Here is a 12683-nt window from a genome sequence, read left to right on the forward strand (position 1 = left end):
CTGCTCTGTAAATGGAACAACAAAGCCTGGATGACAGCATGTCTGCTTACAGTATGGTTTACTGAATAGTTTAAGCCCACTGTTGAGAGTCACTGTTCAGAGAAAAAGATTCCTTTCAAAATATTATTGCTCAATGAAAATGCACCTAGTCACCCAACAGCTCTAATGGATATGTACAAGGACATTAATGTTGTTTACACGCCTGCTAACATGATATCCATCCTGCAGCTTATGGAACAAGGAGTAATTTCAGCTTTCATTCCAAGCTCATAGATAGGAAGAATCAATATCGTGAAAATGGCCATACTGCCCAAAGTAATTTATATGCTATCCCCATCAAGCTACCACTGACTTTCTTCACAAAATTGGATAAAACTACTTTAAACTGCATATGGAACCAAAAAAGAGCCTGTATTGCCAAGACAATCCTAAGCAAAAAGAACAAAGCTGGAGGCATCACGCTATCTGACTTCAAACTATACTACAAGGCTACAGGAACCAAAACAGCATAGTACGGTACCAAAACAGATATACAGACCAATGGAACAGAACAGAGGCCTCAGAAATAACATCATGCATCTACAACCATCTGATCTTTGACAGATCTGGACCACTTGGTCTAATATTGACGGTGGGGTGTTAAAGTTCCCCACTATTATTGTGTGGGAGTCTAAGTCTCTTTGTAGCACTCTTTAAACTGAGCAGAAATCTCTCTCTGTAACTTTTCCCCATTGATTCTAGCTATGACTTTCTGTAGCTCTAAATCCAGTCCCTCTTACACTTGAAAGCAATTCAAATTACAGAAACTAGGAATGCTAAAGCTGTAATATTTTTATTGTGACTCTACCACTGCATGTGCTACAGAGTCTTGGATGTGCACTTTTCTTCTCTCTAAATCTACCTCCACTGGTACCAGGCTAGACTGGTTGGAGTGAGGGGTGTGGGATCACGGAACTGGGGGAAGTTAGCTGATTACAAATGGACTTGGGAGTATCTAAAGGAACAGCAAGAAGGCAAGTGTGGCTAGAGGAGAGTGAGCAAGAGAGTGAGTGACAGGAGATAAAGTCAGCAGGTCTGGTAGAACATGTGAAACAACATTGTATACTGTGTGTGCTGGGTAGCCACCGAAGGGTTCTGAACAGAGGAATGACAGAAACTGTTTAACATTAAAAAAAAACAAAAAACAACAACAACAAAAACACCTTTTACTCCTATATGGAGGATTAAATGGAGAGATACAACGAGGAGATAAGGAAGGCCAGTTAGAAGATGATTATTATCACCTAGGCAACTTATAATAGGGCAGTAAGGGTGAGGAGTGGGGTAGGGGTAATTTGGGATACATTTTGAAAGGAAGGCATATAAGCCTTACTAATGGACTGGATATGGGATATGAAAGAAAAAGTCCAACATGACTTTGAGTTTTTGGCCAGGAATAACTGCGTATATCATCTACACAGGGAGAAAAGTTCAAGATTTACATTTTAGACATATTAAGTTTGAAATATTTATTAGACTCCAAAATGGAGATGTTGAAAAGACATAAAAATAAGTCTAGAACTCCTGGGAGAGACCAAAGTAAAGAAATTGTAAATTTGGGAGAACAGATGGCATTTAAAACAAGGGATCACATGAGATTGTGTGGAAAATAAATACAGAAGGCTAAGGACTGAGCCCTGAGAAATGTCAACTTTTAGAGATCATAAAGAGAAGACAGTAAAGGAGATTTTGTATTTTTATGACTCTTCCTCAAAAAGAAGTTAGAATTATTTTGTCTACAAACTATGAAGTCCACAGCCAACCATCATAATCCTCTTCAAAAACCACTTTTTAGAGTCACATGCCTACTCTATTTCTGACTCCTGACCAACTAACAATCTGAATAGCTACATTTCACCCGTCAGCTGCTCAACTACCCCATCCCTGGTCTCTGGCATGTGTTGCAGGTTCTGGATCAAAGTTCTCACAACAACTAGGAACTTCTAGTTGTCCAACAGTTACCAGGAGGCACGTGGAGAGCATGTTCCCAAGAGCTGCCAAAAGTTCTTGGCATGTGATCAGTGAAGCACACAATGAGTGAGTGTTCAGCAATTAATCAGGTGACAGGGAACAACTGACATGTTAGGGGACTGCAGAATGAGCCAGAACAAAGTTAGACAAGAAACACAAGTCCTTACTCCAGGCTGTTCACCCCAGGAGAATCCACTCTAGGTGACCCAGTGTGATCAGATACTCTTACCTAGAAAAGCTGAAGTAATCTGAAGTTTACTACACATCTATGGAAACATGATGGCATTTCCTGGGAGCTGCTTATAAATAAACAGCAGGTACTGTACTATATTATAACTATAACTATAAATAAACAGCAGGTACTGTACTATATTATAAACAGCAGGTACTGGACTATATAATAGGCACTTGTTCTGTCCACCTCCCCATCTCAGAATTAGACTGGAGACAGCTGTTCTCACTCAGCCTCATCTGTAAAGGGAATTCCAACCTATCTCATAGGTAATTGTGAAGATTATATGAGATAATGTAAGTAAAGTGCCTAGTACATAGAAAATGTTCAGGCCAGGCGTGGTGGCTCACACCTGTAATCCTAGCACTTTGGGAGGCCGAGGCAGGCAGATCACAAGGTCAGGAGTTCGAGACCAGCCTAACCAACATGGTGAAACCCTGTCTCTACTAAAAATACAAAAAAATTAGCTGGTCGTGGCAGCACATGCCTGTAATCCTGGCGGCTCAGAAGGCGGAGGCAGGAGAATCACTTGAACCCAGGAGGTGGAGGTTGCAGCGAGCCGAGATTGTGCCATTGCACTCCAGCATGCGTGACAGAGTAAGACTCCATCTCAAAAAAAAAAAAAAAAAAAAAAGTTCAACATATATTAGCTATTCTTATTTACACTTTGATGACCACAAATTACAATCAGCTGAATGGTAAGCATGTCCCTAAAAACAACACTTTTAATGCTCTTCTAGCACAGAATAACACAAGTTTTTCTTGTTTGCTTGTTTTGTGTGAACTATTACATGATCAATGTAATTTAAACTTGGCCTAAGAAAACGATCGTGTCTTTTTCTAAACTTCCCAACCAAGGTTAGCACAATCATGTTAAACAACTAAAAAATAGATTATAATTCCATTAACTGTAATTCTATTAACATGAGACTGTTAACACCAATTCTGACTAAAGACTACCAAGCAACACAGAAATTTCGAAGCTGGACAATTATTCTGCAAGAGTTATTCAGGCACGGGTCTGCTCTTTTAAGTGTCTATATCCTTTAAATATAATATATTTATATTTCCCTTTATGAAATTTAACTAAAATCATTAAATTTGGCAGCAGAAGCAGGAAACCATCCACAAGACCTGCATGGCTACTTTACTTTTATTAATGAAAAGTTACATAAGAGTTTTGGCAAACTACAAAATTTCCTTCTTATAAGTCTTTTAATATTTATAGAAATTTAAAATACTTATCATGCTAGAGTCCATTTTAGAAACTGAGAATTTTATTATCTGACAGCAATAGATTCTGTATTATTTTAGCTCAATTACAGAAATGGCTATGTAAGAGTTATGCTCATCTTTATTCATACTCATTAACAATAGGTCTACTGTGTCTACTACTTTACCTAGAAGCTCCAGTAGTGTGACTGAACAAAACTATACTAACGGGGTCTCCAAACCACTGAGTCACATTATTGGACTTTCGTCTCTAAACAATACACTAAAGAAAAGAAAAAGAAGTGTACTGGGAACCATTTAAAAGGCCTGCTTGGAATAACAGAAAAAGTTACACAAAAGGACCAAAAAACACAAGTGGCTGAAAGCATCAAAGAGAAAGCCTGTAACCGAGCACGAGGAGATGTCCACAAACGCCATGCCCATTATAGCAGTCTTTTCTTGCACTGTTATAAAGAACTATCCAAGACTGGGTAAGTTATAAAGTAAAGAGGTTTAATTGGTTCATGGTTCCTCGAGCTGTATAGGAAGCACGGCTGGGGAGGCCTCAAGAAACCACGGCGGAAGGCAAAGGGGAACCAGGTACGTCTTACATGGCCGGAGCAAGAGGAAGAGTGTGAAGGGGGAGGTGCTACACGCTTTTAAACAACGAGATCTCATGACAACTCACTCACTATCACAAGAACAAGAAGAAAGAAATTCGCCCCGATGATCCAATCACCTTCCATCAGGTCCCTCCTCCAACACTGGAAATTACAATTTGATATGAGATTTGGGCAGGGACACGAATCCAAACCATATCACCAATGTTAAAAAAATAAAATTGCCTACTTCCTATAAATTGAAAAATGAAACCTATAGCCATGTATTTCCTTGAATCATTACATTTTATGTAATCTGGATTTTTTAAATTAATTTTTTTTATTTTAGTCCAGAAAATCTACTTCTAAACTATACATTTTGAATCAATAAACTCTGACTTTTGTGCTTCAAGTAAATTTTTATTGTGAAATAATTTTAGATTTAGAAGATAGATACAAAAATACTATAGCGTTCCTATATACCCCTCATTCAGTTTTCCATAAAGTTAAACATCTTACATAACCATGGGACATTTGTCGAAACTAAGAAATTAACACTGATTAATTTCTAATTGATTACTATTAACTGAAATATAGACTTCATTTATATTTCACCTGTTTTTCCACTAATGTCTTTTTTTAGTTCCTAGGTATAACCCAGGGTACCATATTGCATTTAGTTATTTTTTTTAATGCTTTAAGTTTTGCTACATGCCATACTCCTATATCTTATAAATAATATCCTCATTATAATTATTATAGAAAATAAGCCTAAAATTCCCTGAGAAATATGATTTTTTAGCTATTAGGGAAATGTTACATGAAGATTCATGTAAATGTGGTATTTCTACAAATGTTACATTGAAGAGAAAAGAGGTAAATTGCTGAAGTAAGATATGCCCCACTGTCTACTTTGCCAGGAACCTGTGAGATCAAATTACTTAATGTTTCAGAAATGTCTCTTCAAAAAATGCTTGTCACTTACCTATATCCCAAGGCTCCTGTAGAGTCATAAGATATACCATAAATCCTTTTAATTAATTCCGTAACAGAATACAAAGTATTATTATAATCATATTCAGATAATCCATTTTTATCAAATATATGTAAATAGTACCTTATTTTCAAGTTTCATTTCTAATTACTGTGTATTTTTATTAAGATAACAAAAGAACTAATGTAGAAGAAAATAATTCCATAGTTGATTACATGTCTTTAGTTTAAAAATGAAAGCATGCAAAATTTAATAAAAGTTTTAAGATAAATAGAAAATGTTCCAGAAAAAAAGAAATGCCGCAATGAATAAAACTGGCTAAGAAGAATGCTTCACATTCTTTTCCATGTGCATAATGCTGTGGAAATTACTAGTCACAAACAAGTGATTCATATTCAGGGCACAGTCTTTTTGACAGGAAAACAGTAATCAAGAGTTTGGGATTCAAAGATTTTTGAAAGGACAAATGTCTGGTAAAGTGTGTTAGTTTGCCTGAGACAGTCCCAATTTATGGCCACTGTCCCACTGTCCCACCAGTTTCATTTGTCCTGGGTTTTTCATTTTCTTTCTTTTTTTTTTTTTTTTGAGTCGGAGTCTTGCTCTGTCACCCAGGCTGGAGTGCAGTGGCACAATCTCGGCTCACTGCAAGCTCCGCCTCCCAGGTTCACACCATTCTCCTGCCTCAGCCTCCCGAGTAGCTGGGACTACAGCCGCCCACCACCACGCCCGGCTAAGTTTTTGTATTTTTAGTAGAGATGGGGTTTCACCATGTTAGCCAGGATGGTCTTGATCTCCTGACCTCGTGATCCACCTGCCTCGGCTTCTCAAAGTGCTGGGATTAGAGGCGTGAGCCACCGCGACCGGCCGGGTTTTTCATTTTCTAATGATTTGTTTTAACGATACCATTAAAATAGGCTAGGACTTATTTGTACTTTTAGGCTCTGCCATAACCTCATTAAGCCGTGTGAGACACATGTGCAATGAAGCCTATTGTCAATTTCACATGTGGTTAAATCTGAAAGACACCTAGCAGTAACCCATTTCTAAACATACTGTTACTGATACTTCATTCTTTTTTTTTTTTTTTTTTTGAGGCGGAGTCTCGCTCTGTCGCCCAGGCTGGAGTGCAGTGGCGCCATCTTGGCTCACTGCAAGCTCCGCCTCCCGGGTTCCCGCCATTCTCCTGCCTCAGCCTCCCGCGTAGCTGGGACTACAGGCGCCGCCACCACGCCCGGCTAATTTTTTGTATTTTTAGTAGAGACGGGGTTTCACTGTGTTAGCCAGGATGGTCTCCATCTCCTGACCTCGTGATCCGCCCGTCTCAGCCTCCCAAAGTGCTGGGATTACAGGCTTGAGCCACCACGCCCGGCCACACCCAGGCACCTCGCAGAAAAAGTGTTCTCAGGCAGGAGCAGGTAAGGACAGCTAACTCCTCCAGCCTTGAAAGGCTGTAGAGGAAATACTGAGTACTGACTGCTGTCCCTGCTCATAGCTAGCTTAAAGACACAGATTTAATGAAAGCAGATAGAGAAAGTGTTTTACATATTACTCTCTAAAGCATGACTTTTCATCTAGATCAAATTACTTTTTTTAAAAATGCACTTAGTTCTGATTCTAAAGCATCTTTTTTACATCATCAAAGTAAAGTGATATCTGGTTGGCTCCATTAACAGAAAAACTCACAGTTGAATGTTGCCAGCTTTCTGTCAGTATCAGGAAATGTACCAACTAGAAAAATCAGTTAATTCCAATAATGGTTTGATGATTTCATCTAATTCATGAAACCAAAGTAAAGCTGTTGGAAGTTCATTCTGTAGAATATGAAACACCTGACATTGCTTTAATTGCTACTTAAAAATCAGTTTAGAAGTTCAACAACAAAAACAAAATTACTGTTGGTTCTCATTATTCACAGTAGTTATGGTCTATGAAAAAGTCACCATGAATACTGAATTACGGAATACCAAATTGTTTACTCATAAGGGAAATTCAGGGTTGGGTTCCTGAGAGCTCCTGAGAGCCTCTGATTACATTTTAATTAGCTGACCAAACATAACCTCATTTTATGTATAGTTCTGTTTCAAGATACCTGATTAATATATAGTCATCCACTGCATGATGTGTCAACAACAGACTGCATCTACGATGCAGGTGGTCCCATAAGATTATCAAGCTATATTTTCGCTGTACATTTTCTATGTTTAGATACATAAATATTTACTATTCTGTTACAACTGCCTACAGAATTCAGTATAGTAACACACCGCACAGGTTTGTAGTCCGGAAACAATAGCCTTTACCACATAGCCTACATGTGTAGTAAGCTATAGATTCATATAAGCACACTCTATGATATTTTCACAATGACAAAATCACCTAATGATACATTTCTCAGAATTTAACCCTGTTGTTAAGCAATGTATGGCTGTTTACTGTTGAATCACTATGAGTCACTGAACTCATAGCCAACAGCACTATAAGTTTATCTATCATGTGTATTTTCTCCTTAAGGCACATCACAGCCTTCTTGCACTTAGGAGCAATATACAGCACTTCAGTTCCACACTGAATAGTCATTTTAAACACAGAAATCACAAAGAAGCCTAAAAAAGCAAAAATCATGGCACTATATAAACCCAAAAAAGGAGACTTGTTTACTGTATGAGAGCAGAAGGAAATCAGCCTGCCAACTAGGAATCTGTTGAGCAATCCAAAATTTTCACCATTCTGTACCATTTGTAGTCATGCATTCAGTTGAATGACTAGTGTCATGAGTATTGATTTTGCAGTTACAAATAAATTTGACAGGTTCAGTATCCCTTACCTGAAATGTTTGGGGTCGGAAGTGTTTTGAATTTGGGGTTTTTAAAAATTTTGAAACATCTGTATTATATACTTACTGAGTATCCCTAATCCAAAAATCTGAAATCCAATAGGCTCCAATGAGTATTTCATTTGCTCATGACCCTTGAGAATTGTGTTGAGCATCATGTTGGCACTCAAAAAGTTTAGGATTTTAGAGCATTTCTGATTTTAGATTAGAGATGCTCAATCTGTAATAGGCAGACGAATTCATAAAAGCAAAATCTGTGAATAGTAAGGGTCAATTCTATTTGTTTTTACAGTGATAACACAATTACAAACTTTGAGCATAGCATCATAGAAAGAACAATGTTCTTATTAAACTTTAAAAATGATGTAACAGAAATAAACTTGGACTTGGCTGTGGTTCACATATAATTCACAACTGTGCCCATATAAACTGCAATATATTACCAATCAAAATTGGAGGAAACATATTTCACAACTGCATCCACAAAAGATGTGACATTCTACCAATCAAAATTTACAAATGTTTATACATACACATAGGGTTAAAAAAAATTGAACTAAGGCTGGGTGTGGTGGCTCACACCTGTAATCCCAACATTTTGGGAGGATGAGATGGGAGGACTGCTTGAGCTCAGGTGGTCAAGGCTGAAGTAAGCTGTGATCATACCACTGCATTTCAGCCTGGGCAACAGAGTACACCCCCATCTAAAAAAAAAAAAAAATGAACTAAAATATTTGTGACAAAACTGATGCTGAATTTAGAAAAATATTTCAGCATGACAGTCCATGTTTTCTCTTTTTGTTATCTAGCTTAGAATTCTTTGAGGCTTAGACTTTGTAAAATCATCAACATAACGGATGATTTTCATTCAAACATTACATTCAAAGTCAGTTGAAAATAGCTATAGACTAAACGTTTGTATCACCTTAAATTCTTATGCTGAAGCGCTAATACCCAACGTGATGGTATTCAGAGGTAGTGCCTTTAATTAGGGTTAGATTAGGTCATGTTGGTGGGGCCCTCCTGATGAGATTAATGCTGTTATAAAAAGAAACAGATCTCTCTCTCTACCCCCACTACCCCCATCCAAGTGCACACACCCAAGAAGGGCCATGTGAGGACATAACGAGATCAAATCAGGTCTGCAAACAAGGAAGCAGGCCCTCACCAGAAACTGATCTGCTGGTTCCTTGATCTTTGACTTTCCAGCCTTCAGAACCGTGAGAAATTAATTGTTGTTTAAGCCACCCAGTATGTGGTATTTTGAGACAGCAGCCCAAACTAAGACAGAAATCTTTCATTCAAGATTTAATTTTTATGGAGAACTTATTTTTTTACTTAAATAAGTTTATATTATGTACTAGAATAAAATGAACTTGAGAATGCCTACAATTTAGCAGCATCTAAATTTGGTTAAGATGTTTAAAAGATTTCCATAACAGACACAATTTATTTGACAAGCTTTGTCATAAAAATTTTGTTGAATAAAAGTGCTGTAACAGACATTTCTCAAAAGAAGACATTCATACAGCCAACAGACACATGAAAAAATGCTCATCATCACCGGCCATCAGAGAAATGCAAATCAAAACCACAATGAGATACCATCTCACACCAGTTAGAATGGCAATCATTAAAAAGTCAGGAAACAACAGGTGCTGGAGAGGATGTGGAGAAATAGGAACACTTTTACACTGTTGGTGGGATTGTAAACTAGTTCAACCATTATGGAAAACAGTATGGCGATTCCTCAAGGATCTAGAACTAGATGTACCATATGACCCAGCCATCCCATTACTGGGTATATACCCAAAGGATTATAAATTATGCTGCTATAAAGACACATGCACACGTATGTTTATTGCAGCACTATTCACGATAGCAAAGACTTGGAATCAACCCAAATGTCCATCAGTGACAGATTGGATTAAGAAAATGTGGCACATATACACCATGGAATACTATGCAGCCATAAAAAAGGATGAGTTTGTGTCCTTTGTAAGGACATGGATGCAGCTGGAAACCATCATTCTTAGCAAACTATCACAAGAACAGAAAACCAAACACCGCATGTTCTCACTCATAGGTGGGAACTGAACAATGAGATCACTTGGACTCAGGAAGGGGAACATCACACACCGGGGCCTATCATGGTAAGGGGGGAGGGGGGAGGGATTGCACTGGGAGTTATACCTGATGTAAATGACGAGTTGATGGGTGCAGCACACCAACATGGCACAAGTATACATATGTAACAAACCTGCATGTTATGCACATGTACCCTACAACTTAAAGTATAATAATAATAAATAAATTTTAAAAAAAAGTGCTGTAAATAGAGTTTACTGTTTTTTTTAACAGTTGCTGTGAAAATACATGTGCCAGAATATTTGCATATTAAACTATTACAAAATAAAAATATAATAGAATTTGCTTTGAACTTACCAGGTACCTCATTATCAACATAGAGGTTACATTCTCAAATTTAAAAATCACAATTTATATAGAAAATAGTAACTTGAAAAAATCAATAATTTCAAATGTAGCAATCACAAAATGCAACTTGAAAAAGACTATGATTTTATGAAGCAATTAAAGATAATACAACTATATTTTTAAAATATTTTTTCCAATACAGAGATCTTATATATTAGATACAAATTATAGCTAAGAAACTAATGTATATGAACTTTTACTGAGAATTATATTTATGTTATTTTTAATGTTAAAACAGTTGTTTTGCTTTAATGAATATAGCTATATCTTAATATGTCTTAGAAATAACTTTATTTTTAAAATAATTCCTTAATAGGACTATTTTATAGGTCCGCCAATATGATGAAACCAATTTGTCAGTCAAGTAATAAAATTAAATAATTTTATTGTTTTTCAGAAAGAATATCAATTTGGGCAATAAACAGTTAACCTAGATGTGCTAGTTAATTTTATGAGTCACTTTGGATAGTTATCATGGCCAGCTGTTTGGTATAATACTAATAGAGATGCTGTGTGAAGGTCTCTGTGGATGTAATTAACATTTATAATTGGTTGACTTGAAATAAAGCAGATTCCATAGTGTGGCGGGCCTTATCCAATCAGATGAATGCCTTACCAGCGAAGATAAAAGTTACCTGAAGAAGATGCAAGTCTACATCAAGATGATAACATAGAAATGCTGAGTTTCCAGCCTACTAGCCTATTTTGCAATTTTTACACTCAAGACTATTATCAACTCTTCCTTAAATATACAGCCTGCTGCTGTATTCTACACAGTTGCTTTGCCAACTCCCAAAATTCTGTGAGTCAATTCCTTAAAATAAACTCTGTATCTTTCTCTTGTTCTCTGTTTCTCTGGAGAACCCTGACTAATGATACACTACGTAAGGAAGATTAGAAAGTATTAACGAGCTCCACCAAAAGGAAGCTGCTCCCTGATAAGAGTAGAGAGAAAGGGTTTTAAGAAACATGCAAGTAAAGAAGAATTAACATTAACTTCTTTTAAAGAAGAACAGAATCCCAGATTCTATGGCCACATCTTCCTATACCAGAATGATACATAACCCAGTAACCCTGACCCTTAGCTTTTAGAGAACAGGGACGTATCTTACACCTCTTTGTATCCCCTTTCTAGCAGTGAGTATGAGACAGAGAAGATGCTTTAAATGGTTGCTGAATAAACTAAAGTCTCAGAAGACATCCCCAGTCCTAAATGCAATTAAGAGGGTGAGAATGTATGCAAAAATATGCATTTTAATGTTTTGAGTAATACTGTAGTGTTGTCATTCTGAGACTGTTGTGTGTACACTATAGGATAAAAATAAATGAATAATTGTGGAACTTTCCAGTTCTATAATCACTCATATCCTTGAAAGCAGAGGAAAGAGATACAGAAAGAAGATTTAAACACACTATCGTCTCCATCATAGTCTCAAGTTTCAATTGGAAGCATCAATATCAATTTATGAAATACTTTTATTTTATCTTAATATGTGCACATACTTCCGATCTCTGTCTACAGAAAGGGCTGAGAGAAAACATGATCACCCCTTAAACAGTAGGGCTTCTAAGAGAAACAGCTGAATCTAGGACTCAGGAGCTAACTTTAAGAGGCTTCCATTAGCCAAAGATGGAGTCATTTGAGCTTCAATGATGGTAATACTTGAAATGGATTAAACTAATACATTAAATTCTAAAAGTTCATAATAATATTCTTAAAAAACTGGTCACCTTTAAGAGATGATAGAGAACCCATTTATTATCTTAAAAAACATATATCAAAGGGAAAAAATCAAGAATTTATGTTACCTTTCTTTGTGAACTCTATCACTGGGTAACCAAGTAAGAGATAAGAACATGTATCTCTTTATAAAAATATTCCAATGAATAAATGAAAAAGAGTAAAAAGAATTAGAATATTACTATTTTTCAAACCTTAATGAATGAATAGATACAAATAATACATATAAAATGGCTGCTAGGATCACAAAAAAAGATGCAACCAAACATTGAAAGTAGGTTATCCAGATGAGCAGCCTCAGCCTCACTCAGATACTTGCCAGAAATACAAACCCTCAGGTCCGACCTCCGACCTCCTGAATCAGAAGGTTTGGGCATAGGACCCAGTAATCTGTGTTTTATTAAAACAAGCCCACCAGGTGATTCAGAGGTATCCTCAACTTCATTAAAGTCTATGTATAGCAACAGAAAACAGACTGAGACATAAAATTGGTACCAAGATGTAGGACTTTTGCTATAATATCTGAAAATGAAGCAGCAGCTTTGGAACTGGGTAACGGGTAGAAG

At 36.7% G+C, this 12683-nt stretch overlaps 1 protein-coding gene across 11 annotated transcripts in view; it reads right to left on the bottom strand.

Moving 5' to 3' along the window:
* ZNF438 (zinc finger protein 438) overlaps positions 1-12683 on the bottom strand; it is a 181801-nt gene that overhangs the window by 127180 nt on the left and 41938 nt on the right. For 4 of the 11 annotated variants that reach the window (XM_028826133.2, XM_028826137.2, XM_028826134.2 and 1 more), the window contains exon 1: positions 5039-5156. The exons of 4 other annotated variants lie outside the window; for them this stretch is intronic. The gene's annotated coding sequence lies outside the window, so the exon portion shown is untranslated. Of the gene's footprint in view, positions 1-5038; positions 5198-12683 lie in introns of those variants that run through there. 3 more of the 11 variants (XM_028826136.2, XM_077946167.1, XM_077946164.1) reach the window with 3 other exon arrangements.

The sequence above is a fragment of the Macaca mulatta genome, chromosome 9 (assembly GCF_049350105.2).
Source record: "Macaca mulatta isolate MMU2019108-1 chromosome 9, T2T-MMU8v2.0, whole genome shotgun sequence".
Classification (NCBI taxonomy): Eukaryota; Metazoa; Chordata; class Mammalia; order Primates; family Cercopithecidae; genus Macaca; species Macaca mulatta.